Genomic DNA, 24,928 nt, shown 5'->3' with positions numbered 1-24,928 from the left:
CCTTACTTCCTGGTGTAGTCGCGCAGCTTCTTTGGTGTCTTCTTGTTGCGGGCGCTTCTCCTCACGCGCTCTTCGCATCTTGGCAAATTACCTCAAACTTCTTGCGTGGGCCCTGCAGCAGGTAGTTCAGGATTCAGGGGTGCATTATCTGCGCTTGATGCGCCAGGTTGTGACGGATGGCTTACAGCCGTACTAGTTGAGTGATCGGATGCCGGTGATCAGTCCATGACAGCAGTGGCACCTGATTTCATTCTCCTGATAGCTTCAGGGTGAACGGCCGCTAATTTGGAAGCATTCCACACCCGCCCATCTTCCAAGAGGTAAGAGGTGGGTCCGCGCTTTCCAATAATTTTCTTGGGCACAGAAAACTGTCAAGATAACTTCTTATGAAGTGCAGGTAATTTAACCCGCCCGTAGTCACCAACGGCGAAGTTGGGTTCCTTGGCACCGCGTTTTTGATCGGTGTAGCGCTTCGACGTCATTTGCTTGTTCTCGATGCGCTCTCTCAACTGCTGTAGTGCCTTTGAAGGCTCATTGGTGAAACATTTGTCAGGAAATCCCACAATGTCAAGTTTGGTGCAAGGTTGGCGTCCATGAAGAAGAATAGCGGGTACAACACCAGTAGTCGCATGAGGTGTACAGCGATATGTTTGTAGGTAATCAAACATCGCTGTTCTTATCTCACGACGTTCTAACAGGGCCAATTGAATATAGGACTTTAATACCCTTGTAAATCTTTCCACTAAACCGTTAGCTTGCGGGTAATACACAGAAGAGTTATAATGGGTGATTCCGCGCTCTGTGAGAAAATCTTCAAAATTCGCTGAAGAAAATTGTGGTCCATGATCGGATACGATACCACATGGATATCCATCTCTTGCGAAAAGTTCAAGTAGGAATTCGGTCACCGTAGACGTGGTCGCATCGCGTACAAAAGTCACCTATGGCCACTTGCTGTAATAATCAATAAGCGTAATGGCAAATCGACAGTCAGCTGGAGCTTGCATGAAAGGTCCCACAATGTCGATAGCAACTTTGTCTCAGGCTTTCTCGGGAAAAGTGACGGGTTGCATTGGGGCTGCAGATGTATGTGCTGATTTGTCACATGACTGGCAGGCTACACATGTGCGTACAAGTTCTTCAATGTGATTATCCATGCACGGCCACCAATATGACTCCCTAAGAAGAGCTCTGTTACGACTAATTCTTGCGTGTGACTCATGAGCCAGATCTATAAGACGGCGGGTCAAAGCTGAAGGCAAGACTATCCTGTCACCCCGGCAAAGAATGTCGCTAACAACAGAGAGTTCAGATCGCACGTGAAAGTAAGGTAGCAGCTCTTTTGACAAGGATTTCTTCTCAGGCCAAGAAGTAGTGTTAAACTGCTTAACTTGAGAGATAGCCTGATCGGCGGAATTTGCTTCTTGAAGCTCTTGCATGGTAACTACTGGGAACAAGAGACACATAAATTCTTCTTCGGGTGCATCATGGATGAAACTTTGCACGAGCAGCCGGGAGAGTGCGTCAGCCACGATGTTTTCGCTACCCTTGCAGTATTCCATGATCTAGTTGTAGCACAGCAACCGTGATGACCAGCGCGAAATCCTTTACGGACGGTGACCTGTGCCTTTCGTTGAGAGGAGCGTAACCAAAGCAGCGTGGTCTGTCCGCAAGATGAAAGGTCGGCACCACAGGTAAACGTGCCAGTGCTCGCAGGCCCAGACGCAGGCCAGGGCCTCAGGTTCGCCGACGGAGTACTTCCGTTCACGCGGTTGAAGAGTGCGTGAGGCGAACGCGACACTTTGCAGTGATGTTCCATTATCCTGCTGCAGTAAAGCACCTAATCCATATCCCGAGGCATCAGTTGTAACGTACACGGTTAACTCAGGATAAAAATGGTGAAGAACTTCGCAAGATGTTATCAACGTTTTCAGCTGCTCCAAGCCGGTTTGGGCTGACGCAGTCCAAGCGAAAGGCGCGTTTCCTCGAAGCAAAACACGCACTGGCTCCACAACATCACAAAAATGCGGGGTGAACTTGGAGTAGAAGCCTGCGAGTCCCAGTAGCGAGCCATGTTCATTAATATTTGTATGTGATGGTGCCTTGGTTTTCACCTCGATAGATGACATCAGTGCGAATAACCCTTTGGCGCTGACAACATGGCCTAGGAAAGTCAACTCTGTGACGTCAAAAACACATAATTGAGCTTGAGGCCAGCGTCAGAGAGCCGTTTCAAAACAGTGCGCAAATTGACCAAGTGATCCTCTCTGGAGCGTCGGTACACGATTATGTCGTCAATGTAAAACAAGACGCATTTGCATCCTTGGAGGATCATATGCATCATCTTCTGAAACGCTGACTGTGCCGATGCCAGTCCAAAGCACACCCTCTTAAAGCGAAATAGTCCGTCGTGGGTTATAAAAGTCATAAGATCATGGCTCTCTGGACTTAGTGGTAACTGATGGTATGCAGAAGCTAAATCTAGCTTGGAGAATCGCTGTGCACCAGCCAAGCTGTTCAAAAGTTCCTCAGTTTGTGGCAGGGGAAAACTGACCACTACTATAGCTTTGCTTGGCTCTCGTAGGTCTACGCACATGGGAATCGAGCCATACTTTTTTCTGGCTGCGACAATTGGCGAGACCCACTATGAAGAATCAACGCGCTCAATGATGTCCTGAGCTTCTAATTTTTGTACTTCTGCCGAGACTTGCTCACGAATGACGAGTGATAGTCGTCTCAGTTTGCTGGCCACTGGTCGAACAGATACGCGAACTCTGATCTTGTGAGTGAAACCTTTGACACTTCCTAGCTGTTTTTCAAACAAGTGCTCGAACTCGGAACGTATTTCACGAGGGAGCACAGGAGTTTCTTGCGACATTAGCAGACACCTGAGAGGTGACCCTTGAATCTTCATATCCAGAGCCGCGATGCCATCTAAACCAAGAATTGTTGTTCCTCCCGACACAACGTACAGAAGGACAGAAGTGCATCGGCCATGAAATGAAACTGGAGCAATGAAACATCCTTTTATAGGAATTGCTGACTTAGAATAATTGAGGAGCTGAACAGATGTTGATGTCAGAGGAAATAGAGTATCGAAATGGCATCGGTAAAGTTCTTCCGCTAGGATTGAAACCGATGATCCAGTGTGACTCAGGAACGACACGGAAATTCCTTCAATTTCCAACACTGCATAAATTCCCTTCTTACGACTCCAGATAGGACAAACACTTATGTGATTGTCCGTGTCAGCTGTATCTGCGTCGCCTTCCGTGACACGCTGAATTTGCTTTTCAGACTTTCGGGAAGACTTGCACACCTTTTCCACGTGGCCAGTCTTTCCACATCTGCGACACTTATGTGTCTTAGCTTTGCAGTGAGGGCTATTCACCAGATGGTCCAAAGAGCCACAACGATAACTTTCTTGCTCTTTCAGAGCTCGATGACTTTCAGTTTGCGTCTTATAGCATGTGCACGTGCCACAGTGCTTTTCTCTCATATTTGACGTGTTTGTGTCTTTAACGTGATGCACTTGTGCTTTATGTCGTGCAAGTTCTCTCGCTTCTCTCATCGCCTGATCATGCTGTTTCGCAATGGTAAGTACCCGAGAAAGCGTAAGAGACTCTTCCAATAAGAGACGTTCACGCAAGTATTCGCTAGTAGTTTTTTCTATAAGCTGGTCGCGCATCATGTCGTACGCCAAGTCACCAAAGTTGAACGCTTCTACGAAACCTCGTAGCGAGGTGATGTAATCGAGCGCAGTCTCACATGGGGCATGTGCACATCGACGGAAACGGAGACGCGCTGCGGTGACATTGACAGAGCTCTTGTAGTGACTTTCAAGTGTCGCGACAGCGCAGTCGAACTCATCTGGGGTGGGAGTCGTCAACGTCCCTCCGGTGGCGCTCGAAGCCAAAAAGCGCGGGTCGTCCTTCGACGTGAGAGTATGGAAGATGCGTTGTCCTTCCAAGTCCAAGCAGTTGAGGAGAATCGCCTTCTGGCGCATGGCCGGTAGGTCTGAGGCGCCCGACGTCACCATGTAGTTCTTGAACGCTTGAATCCATTGCTCCCATGGAATGACTGGGTCTGCAGGTGATGACAGGAACGGGGGAGGCGGTTGTAGCCCCGAAATACTCATCGTAGAGGATGATATGCAGCAATTGACGGCACAGATGAAGGGCAAGCCGGTAGCACATGGGTTGTTCAATCCTCGTCGCCAATTATGTTATATCGTGCATATTACTCAGTACGACAGGAATGGAGACGTTACTCATCCTCTGCGTTTATTCCATCCTCTATTTTCTCTCCTTTGGCGGCTCCAAGCGCGCGCCTTCTCATGGCGCTGCGGTAGGCAGTGACGCCTTATATAACAGCCAGGGCGGCCGAAAACTTCTGCGATGCCGGTTTTGAAGCTAGCCCACGGGCGGAGATCGGCTTCGTGGTTTTTGAACCACAGCTTGGCGACGCCCGATAAACAGAGGATGGCGTTGCGGAGCTTCAGGGGATCGCCCCATTTGCTGGTGTTGCTGGCGTGTTCATACAATTCCAGCCAATCTTAAACGTCTTTATCAACAGCAACTCTGAAGATATCAGGATCCCGCTGACGCTGGGCACCTGCTGTCAATATTGTCAAGCTAAAGTGAAATATCAGTGCTAGAGAATCTCTAAGGCATATTTATTACCGCTAAGAGAGCCTTAATAATCAAGAAATTTAAGTAAATAAAGTAGATGATTAGAGACTCCCCGGGAAATTCAAGTACTGGTCTGGTGACGAAAGTACTTCTCAGTTAAATTCTGTCACTAATACTCAAACAATCGTTGCACAAACCATCTTTGTATTATAAGACGAGATAAAATGCTACTTGTTCCGTTCTACTTGACCTTTAGACAAAAGAACTAATTGAAATTACCCTTGACAACGACGCGGGTGGTCGAGCAGTTTCGTTTTGTCTCGACTGCTCGCCGCCCACGCTTTCCCGTTTCAGTAGTTATCGCCTAGTGCGACGCTGGTTTTGCTGGCTCACGAATCTCGCAAAAACTGCTAATAACAGACAATCCAATTTCTATGTGGTGTTGCGGGATACCTAACGGTCTACACCAGTTGGCCAAAAAGCAGCGGCAGCGGAGAATCCGCCGCTCTGACTTTATCTGTCTTGGCTCGGTACCGCCGTCTATCGGGCGCCGTTTTTCTCTCCGACGGCAGCAAATCGCCTCCATTGCTTATGCAACGTTATCACTCCCCCGGTTGGTTGACGGAAGAATTGAATTTCGAAAAATGTATTCGAACCCTTCAGATGCAATTTTCTCGTAAACTAAGTTTTTCCTTGACACGAAACAAGCGTTGCGAGATGTCTGCAAGGGTATTTGAGCAATCTATGGCGACTTAGTATTTGCATTTAGCCTAGGGTTGAAGTAGGGTTGAAGATTTATATGCATAGGACAAACATAATACACAATAGCCTGGGAAGGGAACAAGAGTTCAAGTTCCCTAGTCAGCCTCTAGAGTCTGTGGAGGAGTACGTTTACCTATGTAAGTTACCATCACAGGGGACTCTGATCATGAGAACGAAATTTACAAACCAATAACAATGCATCGTTGTGCGTACGGCAGACTTTGTCAGATGCTGACTGGGAGCTTACCACTATCATTGAAAAGAAGGCTGTACAGCCACTGCATTTTACCGGTACTAACATATGGGGCAGAAACTTCGAGGTTGAAGAAAAAGCTCGAGACCAAGTTAAGGACCGTGCAAAGAATGAGGGAACCAGAATTGCTAGGCGTAACATTGACATAGAGGAAGAGAGGGGCCTCGACTAGAGAGCAAACGGGAATAGTCGATATTCGAATTGAAATTAGGCGAAAAAATTTGTGCTGGGCTGGCCATGCAATGGCTAGGATGGATAACTTGTGGACCATTACAGTTACGGAATGGGCGCTACAGAAGGGAAGCGCAACCGAGGACGGCCGACATCTAGGTGGGGTGGTGAAATCAGGGAATTCGTATGAGCTATTTGGAATGCGTTGATGCAGAACAGGGGTACTTGGAGAAGGCAGGGTGAGAGCTTCGTGCTGGCAGTGGACATAAATATAGGCTGTTGCTGCTGCTTCTGATGATCATGATAACGAAGCACTAAAATTTTGCGTTTCTGGAAATATCTGCCACTGCACGTGGTCCACGGTTTATTTTTTCCTATGTACATTATTTCCCAAAATTAAGCGGACTACATTTGCTGTGACTAGGAAGCTGACTAGAGGCTGTGCACGAGAATTTGCGAGGCATTCCATAAGTGAGAATGAACCGAACCTTCCTTCTCGCCATCCAGCGGTAACGATTGTCAAACGCGCTTAGCCTAAAGCCGTGAATGGTGATGGCGCGGCGTAGCCCGTATGCTCCTGACAAAGGCTGTGCATTATTGTTGTCGCCTTTCATGTTATCCTCTCCTCTCTATCTCCCATCTTGGAAGCTCTGAGGTTAAATAATTTAAGGATTTATAAACAAGTGTTCAGGAGGCTAAAGAACTATCGTGCAGAACCAATTTTTGTGGCAGAGATTATACCACTCGCCAATCCATACTTGCAACAATATTCCCACCGTTATTGAGACCACACAAGCGTATCAAGAAATTTAAGATTGCGGATGAAAGAGGCATTGATTAAGATGTATATTGTTTTTTGCATTTTTTTCTAGGCTGAATTTAATTGCGATCATTAATTTTTCGAATACATTGATGATGCGTGTTTTAACAGTTTACATATACAGAAAGCAGTAAAATATAATTATTCTTGAAGTGCCTGGACGCTGTTTCTTGAACATTACGCAATTCAAATTCAGCAAATTAGGCTCTACTTAAGCTCGAGAATCATCATTCAGCTTCTGCGCACGAATTGGCAGTACAAGCATTTGATGCACAAAGCATCAGTCGTCTTTACTTCACTCACACCTGCATCTTTTGTGACCCAATTATATCTAATTAAAGCTTTCCTAAATCAGAAGTCAGGGCAGATGAAGACGTCAAAACAATACGCACGTCTCAGGAAAACAATGCGCTGCAGTCATCACAACATTGCGTGTAATGATGCTTCCACCGCACAGCAAGATTATATCCGTGCCTGGCCTAGGTGTTTTTATCTGTACCTGGGAAAAACACAACATCACTTTTTAGATATATTCCATTGTGGAGGATTCGCGAAAAAAGTGGATCTGCCAAATCACAGCACAACGTTTAAAAATTTGATGAGCCGGAGAATTGCACATTTTTAGCCACCAGGTGCTCCAAATGGCACAATGACTGCTTGATTGGCCATATTACATAGCAATCGTCTAAAAATTTGCTGAAAAGGTATGTGCAAGTATCATCACATGCTTTGGTCTTGCAATTTGTTTGCACGATCTCTAGGATCGAAGCTTAAGGAGCAAATGAAGCAAGACTACGTTTAACATTACGAATGATTCGTATCGTAATCTCTGGAGCATTCTGCAGTAAAGCCTTATTTGTTGAGTGCCAGAAAATAAATATAAAATAATGTATCGCTGTAAAGCTTCAAACACGTTTAAATAATCATTACTGTATAAACCCCTTACTGTCTGAAAACTGTTCGAACAAAACAAAGGCACTAAGACACATGGCACCATGACAAGTATTCTCTTGTCATATTTTGTGCCTCCTAAACGCCATTTCCGGAAAAAGGCTATTCTCGTAGGGTTATACTGCCGGAAATTTCATTAAAAAATGGGCCTACTTCAGTAACCATATTGGCTTTCAAGTCAATTGCCTGAGCGACAGGCTTGGACAGCTGCACCACCGTATGAATAAAATGTAATCGGATTTTGTTTTTCTCATACCCTAAAGGATAAAGGGCTGCAAGATGAACACTATAAGACACCAGCTGAAGTGCGTCTTCGGACAAGCTTACGGAAATGCTTCTCAAAAGCGACTTCTTTCCGATGCCTAGAACACCGAAGCTTGATCGGTGAATTTTCAGGTAAAATTTCCCACCTCAACCCACTTCACGTTCAGTGTCGATATGATCTCATTATAGCATTCCAGATTTGTAGCTACACACAATGGGCTAGATCACAGATTTTTGTTCGGAACGCGCTTTCATTTTGCGTTCAGTTTCGCCTCATGCGATTGGCCTAGGCCGCGCCGGTGGGCGTGCCTGACGACGTTCGTTCGGCCTACGCCAATCGTGTGAGGTGAAACCGAACGCAAGCTGAATGCTTGAGCCGGCAGCAGACCAATGAGCCCTCCCACGGCAGGTAAAGGCAACAATGTTGGTGGAATAAAGACCCCTCACTGTTTAATTAACAAAAAGAGCAAAAAGAGAACCTTTGGTTCCTAAAAACCATATGGCGCCAAAATGGTTATAGGGGATTAAATCTGCAGTTTTTGATTGAAGCAAATAACTAACAATATGGGCGTCGAGACAACTACCTTCGTAGAACAATCGGCGGATTCTTAGGTAGGCTGCCATCAGCGACAAATAATTTTTTAGCCCAGTTTTGTTTTCATCTGGCGATAATGTCGAGTTTCCGTGTGTTTTCCATGGCTTCATTATTTGTTTCAGATGATTGAGATTACTGAAAATCAGACCTTTGGTTTCCTCCCTTCTATAGTTCCATATTAAGGGTTTAATTAAAATTAAGGTATGAGGTTTTACGTGTTAAAACAACCTTCTAATAATGAGGCACGCTGTAGTGGAGGATTCCGGAAATTTCGACCGCCTGGGGTTCTTTAACTTGCACCTAAATCTACCTACAAGGGTGTTTTTGCATTTTCACCCATCGAAATGCGGCCGCCGTGGCCGGGTTTCGATCCCGTCACCTCATGCTCAGCAGCCAACACCACAGCTACTGAGCAACCACGGCGGGTATGACGTTGAATTTCTGCGGAGACCCGCAGGAAACCTTGCGGGTTTCCGCAGAACTCCTTCATCAAACACTTGTCTTTGCTTCATGTTGTCGACCAATTCGACTTCGCCCTGCCGTCTGCTAGCCGCCTGGTTAGCTCAGTTGGTAGAGCGGCTGCCCCGGAAAAGGTAGTGGTCTCGGGTTCGAGTCCCGGACCAAGAAGAATTTTCCTTCAACTCTGAGGCTTTTTCTTTCGAAAAACCCGTATGGGGTTGTTTTGTAGCAATTGCTACGAACAGGCGGATGTCTGATTTTCCTTCTTTTTAATTACCCGCGGGTATAGTAAGGGTTGCTCTCATGTTCCTATGCATCCTAATACAGTCGCTATTTATTTTATTACAGTCATCTTACCCTTACCCTTAGTCATCTTACCCTTAGGTGATAAACGTCTTTTCTGCCACCTAGTATCAGCTGTTTGCAGCAAGAAAATAACCTGCAAATTCCTCAAAATGCAATTATGTTCTAAAACTAATTTGCCATCTGTTGTTGATTTATCAAGTTAGAAAATATTTGATGACAATGAGGATTGGCCTGTATCCCTTTTAAATAGTAATTATTCAATGCAATATTTTATCCACATCTATCTATCTATCTATCTATCTATCTATCTATCTATCTATCTATCTATCTATCTATCTATCTATCTATCTATCTATCTATCTATCTATCTATCTATCTATCTATCTATCTATCTATCTATCTATCTATCTATCTATCTATCTATCTATCTATCTATCTATCTATCTATCTATCTATCTATCTATCTATCTATCTATCTATCTATCTATCTATCTATCTATCTATCTATCTATCTATCTATCTATCTATCTATCTATCTATCTATCTATCTATCTATCTATCTATCTATCTATCTATCTATCTATCTATCTATCTATCTATCTATCTATCTATCTATCTATCTATCTATCTATCTATCTATCTATCTATCTATCTATCTATCTATCTATCTATCTATCTATCTATCTATCTATCTATCTATCTATCTATCTATCTATCTATCTATCTATGACCACATTTAGTTTTTTTCTAGACCATCACCAACATGAGCCTCACGATAGTACATGGGGTAATATGTACATCATCAACCTTCTGTTTTTCGAGGACAGAGTTCACAACCCACCATCGGCACGAATTTGGTCCCTTTCTGTGGGCGCTTGGGAATGCTTACGTATTCAGTTGAGCTTTTGCAGGCCAATTTTAGTCAATGTATGTGCGCAAGCGGGTATGCGCCACTGTTTAGGGACAAATATATCCCTAAATTGCCTCCAGTGTTGGGCGGAATCCAACAGTCGCCATTTATACCAAGACAGCCTTGTCTGGTTATCTCCACCCGCCACGCGTGTACTTTATGGCCGCGTCACTAGATTGCGCAGTGTGTCTAAAGGGAATCTCAATGGAATAGTGCATATACGCCTCAGAGATAACGCGTTTCGGCAGTTGCAATGCGGTGTATGGCGGAACATATTCAGTGGTAACTCCATGACCGTCCAATTTTGTCGTCGCATTGGTTCTGCCAGAATTCTCTAATGCACTAGTCAGTCAAGCGATTCCGTCTTTCAACTCACTTATAAGAGTTCATATGACACAACTTTATATACTTAGAAAGCGGAAAAATTCTAAATATAGACAAAGTTACTGCAAAAACTGATTCGCATATGTAGTGGGCAAATCTGTTGAAGGTTCACTTACTATCCAAGGAATTTGCGTCCTGCTTACAGGGTCACCATTGAAAACCCTTCCCGTGGCATGGGACCAACCGCAACCTGCGCATTATTGGAGATATGAGAGCAATGTTCACATATACATTGACAATCTGTCTTCTGCCAGTCTAGAAAAGAGTTTGGGACATCGTAGCGTTGTCCGACACAGAAAAGGCAACTGCTTTGGAGCAGAGAACGGTAAGCAGCATTATAGGTGAGAGATAGTCCAAAATGATGACGCAAACCAAATCCTACTTCGGGTGTCATAAATGAAAGTGCACAGAATGTTTGATTGAAATGTGCCTACGAAGTCTGAACGGATTCCCTACATACAATAAATAAAGAAGAAATACTTGCTTTATTCAGAGCAAAATTCTAGCACATACAAAGTAGGAAAATACCATTCCTGAAGGTAGATCTATTGAAATAAATGTGCGTGGTGATTCGAACTTTACTTGAAATTCATCAAAAACAAATTCTTCCTCAGCAAATTAGGCGGGTGTATGGCACGGAACCATGGCGTGGTACTCCGCGGGGTATCGCCTCGTGTCAGAGGAGCAGGAGGAAATTCGCGCAATGTCAGTTTTCTTTAAGGCGTACTACTTGTGATATCTAACCATATAACCACGTGAAAATAGCCCGCGTATTTAAACTGCTCGACCTTCGCAGTGTGCCTCCATTCGGACCCTCCGTATACTCGTGTAGACTGTCCGAAGTTGCAGACGACAGTACCTTTTGGAGCAACTAAAATTTAGATGACATATTTGTAATGTTTCGTTTCCCATGTGCAGCGGAAGGATGAGAGCAGGCAACCAGCCGACACAGACTGCGGTGACAACTGCTTTATTCTCGTCCACGAGCTCCACCAGCTACGCCTCTAGTCAATGAGATGGGGCGGTGTTACCATCTGTCGTTCTTTGTGGCAAACATTGTGGACAAACAGGACACCCCTCCCCACCCCCACAAGGAAAGCGACGTGCAGAAGTCTCATGGTGAATACCGCTCAGCGGGTCGCCTTGCTCTCAAACTTCTTTGCTCGGTTCAGAAGTGGGTGCCAGAGCATCTGGCACGGCCAGCACTGAATTTTTCTTGGTGAAATTTCGCATTATGAAGCTTCGTCCTCACAGTTGGCGCTCAGGTGGGGTTGCCCAGCAGAATTCTGTAGTCATTCATGCTTCCGCCACATGGGCAGGCTTGCGGTTTCGCCACAGCAGCCGGAGGCACGTCGAGTGTGGTGAAATCTCGGCGCAGGTGCTCTCGGAGCCGCTTCCAGGATCGAACATCCGGCATTGTGACATCAGCGATGTGATCGCACGACGTAGCAGTCACTGTCGCTGGAACCCAGGGTGGACCGTCTCGTCAGTTTCGTGCATAGACATGATCCTCTGGTTGCACAAGCAGCGTCGGGTACATGTTTTTATCGTGTGCCACCTTCTGCTTTAGCGGCCTTCTCAGAATTGTGGACCTCATGTCAGGATGCAGTAGAGTCAAAGCTGCTTTCAGCTTGAGTCCCATCATTAACTCAGCAGGAGATCATTCAGTAATCCCATGTGGCGTTGTTCTGTGGTTCAGAAGGACACGAGCTAGCTGACACTCGAAGCTTCCGCCCTCTGCCTTCTGCAGTTGTGATGTAATAGTCTGCACTTCACGCTCCACAGCACCATTTGATTCCGGGTGATACAGTGGTGACAGCGCATGCTACATGCCATTTTGCTGGAGGAATTCTTTGAAACTGGCACTCACGAATGCTTGTCCATTATCAGACACGATCACATCTGGCAGCCCATGGGTACCAGACATGGTGCACAGGCATGGAATGGTGGCATCGGCCGACGGTTTTGTCATAGGAATAACTTCTATCCACTTTAAATGGGCATCACTCACAATCAGCAAGTATCGATTATTGAGAGGTCCAGTAAAGTCAATGTGAATTCGCGACTACGGCTTCTCCGGGAACAGCCGTGGCGTCATCGCTACTGGCCGCGCAGTCCTCTGGCTCTACTGACACACACGGCATCGACGCACCACATTAGTGATGTCTTCGTCAGGGTAACACATGGCTACGATCCACTGATTTCATTTTGGACATGCCAGGATCGCCTTCATGCAGTAGGTTTAGCACGTGCTCTTGCAATGTACTAGGAATCACCACTCGTGAACCCAACAGGATGCAGTTTTCTTGCGCGCTCAATTGCGTAGTGCTATGTGAATATAATTTCAGGGCAGGTTCCCGCAGCTGTGTTTCATACAACAGTGCCTCCCGAACATTGGCTAGCACAGGATTTTTGGAGGTCGCTTCAGTCACTACAGACGGTACCAAGTCCTTGGGGTAAGCAACCTCGAGCATGAAAAATTGGAGGACGCTTAAGCTTCGCCTTCAAGAGTGGGACGCGACAGCGTTCCCGTCGACCCGCCAAGGGGTATAAGACAATGCGCTACGGCACAGCAATCACTTACGATGCGCCCCGCATCGGACTTAGCGCCCACCTATCACGCGGTGAACGTCGAGCAACGCAGCGTTCGGCGCGACAACGAAACGTGCGCCTGAGCGAACGAAACGAACCAAAGAACTCGGTGTCTCGGAGGGAAAACGATCTGCGCCAGCCAAACGTCGTGATCGGCACGCGCAGAGAGATAGATAGTAATCTAAACCGGAAGCACGGCGAAGCGTCGTCAGGGGAGAGGGAGTCCCGCGACGCGCCTGGCAGCGGTCCCAATGCGCGCGCGGCGCGCCTCCTGTCGGGGCAGCGCCGTACATTGAGAGGAGGGGGTCTTCTGTGTTTGCCGCAAGATGGCTCTGCATGTGCGGAAAGCGCAAAAGAAATGCAGCGGAAACGCACTTCGCAACTCGTGTAATTGTGACTTCTGTACGTTACATGTTCATAATTACCGATATACACCGCAGTATAACTTTCCACGGCTGGTTTCGAAGGCAACACCGCATTCACTAGAGGCGCGTTTGCACAGCTTGGAAGCATCGAACTCGTGGCTGAGTGGTAGCGTCTCTGTCTCACACTCCGGAGACCTGGGTTCGATTCCCACCGGGCCAATGTTGGAAGTTGCTTTTTATTTATGAAGAGCCTGCCGTGATTTATCGCTCACGGTCAACGCCGCCGACGCCGACACCCGACGCCGACGACACCGGCTTTTCTGCGACACGAGCTCCTTAACGCTATCGCGTTAAAACTTCAGCTGGCTGCTCGAAGGAATGTGCGGAACCAGGCAGTGGCAGGTGACTCAAGCAGTCAACATTCGCGATACTGGCTCCGGGATAGTACTTAACCTTGTATTTGTAAGCGACCAGCATCAGTGACCAGCGCAGCGCTTGCGAAGACCACGTCTCTGGCACGGGTTTGTCAGCGGCGAGCAACCAAGCAGAGTTTCTGTGGCCTTGTGGTTAAGTAGGATTTGTCCCCATCGTAGTTCGGTGACCGCCTCAAACTCTCGGCCCCATACGTACTGTCGAAACTTGTCCACTCTGAACACAACAGCGAGAGCTTGCTTATTCAAATGACTGTAGTTGCGCTCAGCTGGCGCTGGACTTGATGCAAAAGCGATCGGACGCTCAGCACCCGTGTCGTCCCGGTGAGCCAGCACAGCTGCCACTCGTAACGGTGATGGATCACAAATCAGCAACAAGGGCTTCCGAGGGTCGTAGTGTGCCAAAACCGCCGCAGACACCAGAAACTCTTCGCTTCGCCAAAACGCACGCTCCTGGTCAGCACCCCACATCCACGGTGTCTTGGCTCCGAGCAACTCATTCAGTGTAGGAAGAATAGCAGACAAATTTGACGGAAATCGTCGGAAGAAATTTTGAAGTCCCAAATAACTTTGCAGTGACTCCACATCACTAGGTCTTGGGCCCTTGTGTACAGCCTCCGTCTTCTCAGGGTTAGGATGGAAACAAGCCGACGTAACAATGTGGCCCAGGTTTTCCGCCTGTGAATCAATGAAGGTGCACTTGTAGAGCTTGAGCTTAACCACGGATTCATTCGAGCAATGCAGTACACGGGCCAAGTTCTCAAGATGATCATCACTGCGCCCAGTCACCAGGATGTCATTAAAGTACACCACCACGTGTTGTATCCTTGCATCAGGTTGTCCATTTCCCGCTGGAAACCCCAGGGTTCAGACGTCAAGCCGAAAGGCAGGCGAGTGTGCTGGTACTGGTGTCGTGTTTGACCACAATAGATGGTAACACCGCCCCGTCTCATTGGCTAGCGGCGTAGTTCGCGGAGCGTGTGATCAAGAATAAAGCAGTTGGTCACCGGAGTCTGGGTCGGCTGGTTGCCTGCTCTCATCCTTCCGCTGCACGTCGGAACTCGAACTTTGCAATATTCTTAAGGGAACCACCCATACTTTGAAGCTTCACTACCTTCTCGATTGGCCCAACATTTAGACAGGCATTCACTACCGGTGAGGTCCACATATTACTACGACAGCAGTTATGTGCTGGTAATACTGTTAGCCTTGTATATTCCATCCGTCTACTGTTCTTTTTTTGTCCTATTTGTCCGCCCGCGCTTCTTACGCCAACGACGACCATCGTCGACCTACTCGACATGCACAAAGATGAATTCGGTCGTCGTTACCTTTAGCTTCGTCATCGTGACGGCATGAGGGCATCAGAAATCCACAAGCGCCTCGACTGTAATTTAAATCTGATGCAGGATTGTGATGCTGGTTATTTATTGAATTTTTCGGTAGGTCACTGAGCGATTACCCCAGTGTGCGCCAAAAAATAACAAATCTGTTTGTACGCGATGACACCAATATACTTAATACACAGAGGAAATGGGAAGTAGCTAACGGATACCTAAAACAACAGTAAGCAGCACGATATGCTTTCAAGTGACGTTAACAAAGAAGAAGAAATCAACGCTGTTGAAGAAAGCTAAAAGAGTGCTCTTTAGTGAAGCCAACAACGGTTCGGCCGTCGATGGCATGGGGTTTAAGACAATGCGGGAAGCAGTGAAGACCTCACCGAGGCAGTGATGGGAAGGAGCGACGAGTCGCTGATGACTGCAACCCAGTTGTTTTGTGTAACCGAGAAGAAACAGGTACCGCACAAGAAACCTTCAGGGTTAAGCAGCATGGGAAGAGGACGTCCTGCACAGGAGGCTGCATGTGAGCTCGGGACCGTAGTCCAACTGCTCGCGTTCTACCTACAGGCGCAGGCATCCGCATATATCAAGGTATTACTCCGTGGCTTGAGAATGTGAAGAAGAGCCGGGAGGTATTGGCCGGATCTCGAATAGTTGTCCCGGTGGGGTGAGCCTACGGAGGCCTACGGGGAACGCCTGACAGCCCATCTTCCACTCCTAGTACCATACCTGTGGCCGACCTCTTTTTTATGTCGCTCGCTCGAACTTCGCCGCTTTGTATGGAGGCCTTCCGCATATTTATTCTTTTTGTGGCCTCGTGGTTAAGCAGGATTTGTCCCCATCAAAGTTACGCTTTTCAGCGATTGTTTGTCTTCATCTCCGCGGATTGCCACGATTGGCTCCTTCGCTGTTTCTTTTTCGCAGACCTGGTTGACGACTTTCTTCTTCCGAAACACTGCACTTGGTCTCGTGCATTTCACTTATCACACCATAAAAATGGAGTATGTCGCATTTGCCAGTTGACTGCGCTGACCAATAAAACATCGCGAAACGACAGTGGGGGGCGTGCATCTTAAAGTTTAGCGCTCAGCTGAGTTTATCAGTGCGTCTGTATACACATTTTGGAGGCCAGAATCAGCAATACTGTATTGTACGGGCATTAAGCTACGTGCATCCCATAAAAACATTCTCGGCAGGATGGTGGCGGCTATGCTTGCACTTCGTAGTTGTCATGCTTGTGAAAAGAGCGTCCGAAGCACAAAAGAGGCGGGCGTTATAATAACGATGCTAAGAATGGCACATACCGACAAGAGAACACTGGGCCGAATATCAGGTACCTGTAAAACCACGTTAAAGTTATCGTCACCGTAAATGGCTACATTAACGTCAAAGCGACAGTGGCAAGGTAGCTTACGGAATAGCTGACAAAAGTCATAGCTGTAGTTAAGTGCCCTGTGTAGGCGCCCTATAATTGTGCAGAGAAAATGAAATATCCCAAATCTTCGCATGTTAACCTGATGGCGTTCCTGTGCTCTCATCCTAAGTTTCCAGTTCCTCAGTTCCCAGGCTTTAGAGTCAATTTGGGACGTTAGACGTTGCTAAAAGCAGATAAAAATTTACCGGCGATTACGATACTGCAAAATTTCAGCGCAGTTCTATGCATGTTTTCAGTTTGCATGCCGGTATTTTCTATTAAACCTACATATTTTTGTACTAGGAACAGAACCCAGTGAGTAGCGCGCGCTACTGAGGCGCCATATCTTAGCCATTGTTGCCGCACAGCCCGTGTAGCACGGCACCATGCTTTTCTTCTCACGTTTTTGTTCTGCCAACGACGAGAGGGCGTCTTCTTCGTGGGGATATCATGCCGCTATTGTCAGCTCTTGTTGGCGAGCCGCGTAGCCACTCGCCATAAGCCCTTGCAGGAGCAGTAATGTGCGTCACATGTTGTGGTGCCGCGGACTGACATGAGCAGCTGACGGTGCGGGCGAGCGTAGTCCTCACACCTAACTCCACCCTGGCCTCCTTTCGTAAATGGTGATGCGATCGCCTACGTGGTGGCGGCTGCCGTGGCTGCCACCGCATAGGTAGTCCACTCCTGCTCCATTCTCCTTGTCATGCTTTCCCTGTAGAAGCCTGCTCCACTATCCTCCTCAGGCGCTATTGCATCTATCACTGCACTCCTCGTTCGCTGATATATTTCGCCTGCACTCGTTCGCTTGCTTGCACTCAGGAACGATGAAGAAGCACGCCGAATCTCAACGCAGAAGCGAATCTGCGGGTGGGCCAGCTTGAAATCTGTGGATGAGCCAAGTTGGAATTTGGGTGTGGCCCTACTTAAGATTTGGGGGGAGGGGGTGCATGTCCAACCGAACGCGAATTGGGCTGTAGCATGCATAGAAGCTTGATGCACTCAGATCATCTATTAGACCATGAAAGGAATAAACTCGCGCAAGCCAGCGCTTGAGACGCTAGGCACATCGCATAACAGTAATTTAGCAAAAAAAAAAGGTAGCACGCTCACCTTCTAGACAGCAATGAAATAGTTGTGGTAGCCTTTGTACCCAAAACTACGCTCTGATATGCCTAGTTTCATTCCACTAACAATCATTTAAAAGTGCCTGCTTCTAGGCCAATCTTCCGCATTTGGTATGGGCCGTCCTTTGACAACAGGCTGAAATTTTCTGTGTGTCTCATCGAATCAATACGCTGTGACGGGCTTCTGCAAGGTCCAACTCGTCTTACTTCTGACTAAAAGTACCGCCTTCACTGTAAAGTCCACCATGGTAGATGACGCGCCATTGGTGACTGAAATCTGCAGCGCGTCTCTTCCCGTAATACACAAGCTATCGCTTGCAAAGACTTCAACCCAACGACGGCATTGCAGGGAATTTTGGGGTGAGAGGCAAGCATCTGAGCATGACATAGCAGTCCTCATTGTGGCAGAAAACTTCTGTCTCTGTAAATGAGCACGTGTCCGATCGAATTTCTGATTTGCGCTGTCTGTTCTTGGTTGCACAACTATTCTTAGATTGCGCATTTCGATACTGCACTATCTTCTTGGTTGCCCTGCAAAAAAAGCGGAAAATCCACACATCTTCTAAACAAAAGCGGGAGTGACTAAGTAACAAAGTTATTGCCGTTGTCAATTTATTTAGTATACATCGGAGGTAGCGATTATGAAAAATAAACAAGGAACAGTGAAACTGGCTTTACGTTTGAATATATAAAAACGCTTTGCTTCTACTTCTATTTTAGTTAATCAGCTAAAGTGAAATTTTTGGCTTAACTGAAGTTGTACGCAGTGCAAATAATGGCTTTTTATACAATGTTAGCCAACGCTTGCTGCAAGGCATAGTAGTCCTTCATTTTTACAATGTCAGCATAGAGGAGCTTCTATTCGTATGATCTGTGGGGAAGAAAATGCATTGAAATAATTTTCACGTTACAAAACAATACTTCCCCCTTATGACGACCATCAATGCAACGTAAAACGTATGGGGGTCGAAGAATGAAATCCTATCGCTGTACAGGGTGATCGTAATATTCATGAGACCGTATTCATCTAGGTATATTGCGGTGGTAACTTAAGCAAATGCGACAACAGTTTTCATGCCACTAATGCGCGCAGTGTGGTCACATCAATTTCATCATATGGATCACAAATTGCCGATACATGATCTCGTTTCCGACGTGTTAGTGCTTTATAAAGCAACAATTTTAGGGAGCTGAAAATATAACTTTCGAGCAAGTAACCTATTGCTGTATAACCAATGCTTGGGGTGTAATCGGCATGAACATCGCAAGTAAGTATAATTGTCACGTAATACTAATAAATAGATTTAGCGCTGGACACACGGCTATTTCATATGGCATTCTCCCAATGTATAAGAACGCGGCTTGATCTGAGTTCAGGCATTGTAATATTGGCAAAGCGATTTCACAGAGTAACTTTTGCGTTCGGGCAGAGATTACCATTTCACTCGTTTGCTTGAGGAGTGAGCCTCTAGAGAATTGTTATTCATCAATTTTATCAACCGAGAATACTGTTTATTATCAGTGAGGAATAGTTCCTTTCCAATTTACTGCAGGTATAGAACTTTTGTTTATCAGATATCCGTAGTTTCGGACAGGAATATAAAATGTAATCAAAAGGAAACAGTTTATTTTTTGGAATACTGTAAACTAACGCAAAAGTTTGCGAGAACCTTCTGTTAAAGTTTTCTACTGTTTGCTGTCTGTCAAACAAATAATTAACAGACTCTCAGGCATGAGACACCGACAAAAGTTTTCGAAGCGATGCAGATAAATATGGTTCATACAAGGTTTGCCATCGGCTTTGCTGCGGTATTCTAAAAGCCCAATTTGATTTGTGCATTTAGTCTGTCAGATGGAGTTTTTGGAAATCGATGGATCCTAATCCGGAAACAATTTATCTAACGTTCTTGCATGGCTATTCGTACGTCAGCTATTCATTCTTGAAAGGCTGAAGTATGCTTAACGCTGCATGTCCTCTTTATTTGGTGGCATAATGTTGACTTCGCTTTATCCACGACATATAACGCTGACCTCTCTTTATCTGACAGTTAACTATCTTTTTCACACTAAACTATGCAGACGTGGCAACAAATTATGCCGATATGAATTACCCTGCTCTGATTTTTGCATGTGTCTATGTTATGTTGGAGCAAACATCTGCGGGCGAATCCATAAGCCCTTTATTTTACAAGTGCACCTTGCAAATTCACCGGCCACTTTTTCTCTAACAAAAAAGTTTAGCTTATGAAATGTTCGTGAATGCTGGGCCTGGCGCTCATTATTCTCTATTGTTCCACATTCCAAAATATTTTTATAAGCCCACCTCTGAACAACACGTCCCTCACTTATATGTATATCAAGCAGTAGCAGTGTTGCGACATCGAAGCTTTTTGTTTCTACATGCGGATTAGGTAAACCATCGCTTTTAGTTCGATGTTTCAGTATTGTGTTCGCACAGTGCGATTGTCAATTATATTCCACTGAAACGGAACGTATTATAAAGTTCTTCGTTCATAACGTAATCATCATTGTCCTATTGATTACAGTTCTATGTTCAAGGATGCTTTGATATTTTTCAGGCGTGTAGGCTTCGTTTATAACAAAGTTGAAGAAATACAGCAGTAATAGGGAAGAGCAAATAGGCCTTGCGCCAAATGCACCGCCTCAGATGTAGCATGAATTCCAGCATTATTTTTGTCAACCCATCGCCTTTTATTTGTCATTTTCCTGTGAAAAACTGGAAGAGCTGCAGTCGCCTTGTTTAAACCCATGCTAGTTCCAAAATACAGTTCCCCGTGAATCAAAACTAGGTCTATAAAATTTGCCTATCTATGCCAATTATTGAGGTAATATTAGGTTTCAAGAATAGTCAATTCATGCAAACGCCGTGATATGTTTGCTTGAGGAATGTACAGAATATTACAGCAAATTATTTTAGTCAATAACTGATTTCTGTAATTATTTGCCACACAATACGTAACCTAGCGTATAAAAAACGCTGGTGTGGGAGTTGCGAGAAGGTTTGCGATTTTTAATCATTGTTTTGAACTTTGAATCCTTCAATCTTACCTAAAATACGTCTAAATTCGAGCTCTCAGATACAAGACATGCATTCCGCTGAACATTGCAACGTACTGTACATCACACTTAACAGCCCATTTGCGATCACCCGTCGTGTCGAACATTTTCTCAAAAATTATCATAGCAAAACAATAAATTGCAGCTTTGCCGCCATATTAAACATGATTTTTTTGTGCTGTTGTACTTTGTTTCGAAACAAGGTCAACATTCTTGCTTGTCATCTGCCGTGGTGGTTTAGCGGCTTTGGCCTTGAGCTATTAAGCCCAATGACGTTAATCTGCATCCTGGCCACGCAGGTCACATTTTGATGAAAATGCAAAAGCGCCACTGTATATTGTGCACTGGGTGCACGCATTGGATGCATGCCACAGCATGGTTCCTAATCATACCGCGGTTCTTGCGGGCAAACTAGAAGAATTTCAATTTTCGCTATTTGCAGGCAGCCCTATAGTACAGCACAACGTAGCAGCTCCAGCATGCGCCTGTCGAAGCAGTTGCCACTACGCTTAAACGGCGGTGTCGGTAGACATTGCTTTGGACTTTATGGCATGAGGTTAGAGCGGCCTTTTTCATCTGCTGTTAAACGTATTTCTAACCCACGCAGGAACTTTTGCTGTTTTAGGCTGTATATTGACAAAGTTACTTGATCCTTCTGCGTCTAAAGCGGTCACCTTACGCATCTTTTCCTGCAAAAAAAGATTTGTTTCATTTTAAAGCAAATATTTCTTTGCCTCTAACCCCCAACTTACAAACGGTGACTCATTGCTGCCGGCTATACAAGCAGGCGTTTCGCCGATATTACAACGTCGGTGACTGGTTAGGTGCTCGAGCAAGCTGAAAAATTTGGACATTGTGTGCATGCTAGTGGGCGAGTGCTCGAACAGACAAATTGGAACAATGGGTACGTACAATCGGGTAATGTGCCGCAGCGTTTGTGAAAAATCTTGGGCATTCTACGGAATGTGGTAGGTGCGAAAACAAAGAAGCACGAGAGAGAAGATATCTGCAAATGTAGCAGCCAGTGTGAAGAAAAGAATTACAATGAAACCGCACGGTTCACTGACCAAGAACAACTGGCTACATAGATGTGAATAAGTAGGATAACTGTAGTAAAAAACTTCCAGTTAACATGAGCCAAAGGGTCGGTAACGACCAAATTACTAATGTGTGTCGAATTCGCAGATCTGTATTCATTTCGCTGCCAGACAATTTAATACGAGAGTATTCTTATTCACGACATCCTACTATGAATAGTTATTTCATGTATAATTACACCTAAATAAAATTCAAACCACGCGCCTTGTAATCGCCCTCTTCTTGCTTTTAAAGGCCGTTCACTCGTTGGAGCACGGAGGAAAAGTGTAACTCGGTAGTTTTTTTTAAGCCAAAAATAATTACTTACTCCTGCGATTGAGGCGGGTGTCGATTTTCTGCAATGTAAAGAAATTATTTTTGAACGCATAAGTTTATTATTCAGGTTATGCATCATTAGCGTTATAACTTATATTTCGAATTATCCTAGCAACACTGCTCTGCGCTTCGCTAATTCAAGCTTACATGAAGAAAAAAGAAACTCCAACATAACACTTATCGCCTGGGTCCTAAACTACGTCCCGAAAGTCAAATCGCGATTGTACCCACATAAAAAAATGTTTTACCCTAGTCGTGTGTTCTTCTATGCGGCAAAAAACCGCCAATTTGCGTCTACGCAAGCACCTACCTAAAGAAATTTTGCATTGCATATTTTTGCATTTGTAGTGCATTTTTGCTAATACTTGGCTGGTGATTTATATGATTAATTTACAATTAAAATAATAAAGCTATCGGACTATTTAATGATGACCACGACAAATAATCTTCGAGCTCCGATTGCTGCAACATCAAAATTCTCTTTTAGGGAGGCAGCGGCCTTTTACTTTGACACGCTTTTCGAACCAGTGTGCCCGAAGGAAAGCGTAATGCGTTCCAGCACTACAAGTTTCAAGAACGCCATTCATTTTATTATGCTTGACAGAAGGCCCAAGATTAACGATACCCGATGCGTAGTTGTGCTCAATTATAACCAGTTCCTTTCTCAGGCAAGTGAAGGATAATCTTGAACATTAGGTATTTGATACGTGCAATGCAGTCGTTTCACTTTTAAGTTTGAGCTTGATCTGTTTCATACTTTTATAACTTTACGTCGCACTCACTATTGTATGACGACGTGTGTCTTCGAACGCTGCAGTGGTCTAATGGCTCTAACAACATAGCAACGAAAGATGATTTGTAATTGGTTAGCATGTTTTGAAAGTACAACAGCTAAACCTTAAGGGATTACCAAGTTCTAAGTGTGTCGTGTTTTGTGTGATTAGTCAAATTTATATAGCAAATCATCACGGCATCAGGATCTTCTGTTGTGAACTTTCGTTTACAGCGCTGTTTGCGGAATCACTACAGCCAAAGCCAAATAGTTATTAGAATGTTTGGGACATCATTTTAACCACCAACACGTTGGCCACAAGAAACTTACCTTTTCTCCGATCGTTAGCTCCACGAGGAAAACGAAGACTCCAAATATTAACCAACATTTTGAAGTATAGCGAGTATGTGAGTCTCCGCGCACGTTGATCCTGCTCCACACGATCGGCATTCTTTGCTGTTCTTGGCTCTACTGAAAGTCTTTTGAGGAGCCCGCCTTTAAATAATGCTCGTATGTTGATGTTTTTTTTTGCCCATAACCCTGAGCAAACACATTCTCAGGTACTGCCCCGAATATGGGCAGTGTCACTCGTTAAACCATCGCTGCCTCGAAAAAAACAGTAATTCAAAAATACGTAGTGGGTCTTTCATCCGAAGGACCACCGAAAAATGAAACGAAATACGCTGGGTGAAGTGAGAAGCGGAATTCACTGGGATGAAAAACATAAATAATATCCGACAGCAACTCTTTCATTTCACCAAGGGATGTCCAAGACAACAAAAGAACACGCAGTAGGCATATACCAGCAAGCGGAACCTACAGCCGACTTCTTCCCCGTCCGCCACTTTTTATATTTTTGTACGGAGAGGGCGGGTCGGACGGCTTGGGGTATGTCCTGAATAAGACCATTTGTCGTCCCACATTATTTTTTGTGTGTTTCTAGAACACGCCGTGTTTGAGGCTGCCGATAAGGCTATTTCGTTCATGCTCGCATTCCCATCTGAGCCTTGAATTTGAAATGAGAAGAGGTTCTAAGTAGAGAGAAATCTTTTATATATCCAACCTTATTGTAGCTTAGCAACCAGCGCCAAAGGAGTACCGAAAAGAATGCTGCACTTATTCAGCGTGATCAACAGAAGCTGTTCAAGAATACAGACACTTTGTAACCTGAGTGCATAGCTCTTAGAAAGCAAACAGTGGTACTTTAAGCTTTTTTTTTCCTTTTCTGCATATTCAATGCTTGTGTGGGTCCTCCGTAGGCAGGTTGCTCGCCTCCTAGGGGACCGACCCAGGCTCCCGGAATCCGGCTTCTGTGGGACCAACAAAAAGTATTAATGGGTGCACTTTTTTACTCTGTAATCAAACAATATAACTTGACATGAAGATTCTAGACCTATCGGCTCACTGGCATCTCTAAAGAACGGAGCTGTTTTGATGTAGTGTTGTACAGTATCCGAAGGCCCCCTCAACCTTTCCTATATCTTCTTTTTTATATTTTGGGTACACTATTTATTGAGAAATGGCGTACGCTCTAGGTTCTAAAGCACGGAGGCTTTATCGAAAATGTAAAATTGCCACATGCGGTGCTTTTGTGCACAACAAGAAGTTGCACTTATGAAATTATGAAAAGGCTGTGGGCGCCCTGCAAAATACAATACACAGTGTAATGCACTGGTTTGCGAAAAATTGTATTAATGTAAATATCAGGAAGACACAGTTAATATGTTTTAGAAATCCCTTAAAGACCACAGCAATAAACATTCCAGCATTCTTACATGACCAGCACTGCATTTCATGTACATGTACCCCTGTTCAGTATGTAGACTCTGTGAAATATCTCGGTTTATTTATTGATAACAGCATGTCGTGGCAGCATCATCTGACATATCT

The 24,928-nt window shown here is 45.2% G+C and overlaps 1 protein-coding gene and 1 long non-coding RNA gene across 4 annotated transcripts in view; one reads left to right on the top strand and one right to left on the bottom strand.

Annotated features, from left to right (window-relative positions):
- The window catches only part of LOC135912124 (trypsin-like), a 339,009-nt gene that overhangs the window by 161,727 nt on the left and 152,354 nt on the right, over positions 1 to 24,928 (top strand). The gene's annotated exons all lie outside the window — the stretch shown is intronic.
- On the bottom strand, positions 7,028 to 23,505 carry LOC135896005 (uncharacterized). The gene is made up of 4 exons (XR_011509121.1): positions 23,369 to 23,505; positions 22,259 to 22,286; positions 10,623 to 10,696; positions 7,028 to 7,136 (listed from the first exon to the last, which is right to left on the bottom strand). It is a non-coding gene; the product is annotated as an uncharacterized lncRNA (long non-coding RNA).

The sequence above is a fragment of the Dermacentor albipictus genome, chromosome 10 (assembly GCF_038994185.2).
Source record: "Dermacentor albipictus isolate Rhodes 1998 colony chromosome 10, USDA_Dalb.pri_finalv2, whole genome shotgun sequence".
Taxonomy (NCBI): domain Eukaryota; kingdom Metazoa; phylum Arthropoda; class Arachnida; order Ixodida; family Ixodidae; genus Dermacentor; species Dermacentor albipictus.
The sequence above is the reverse complement of the archived record's forward strand: the minus strand, read 5'-3'. Positions and strand labels throughout refer to the sequence as shown.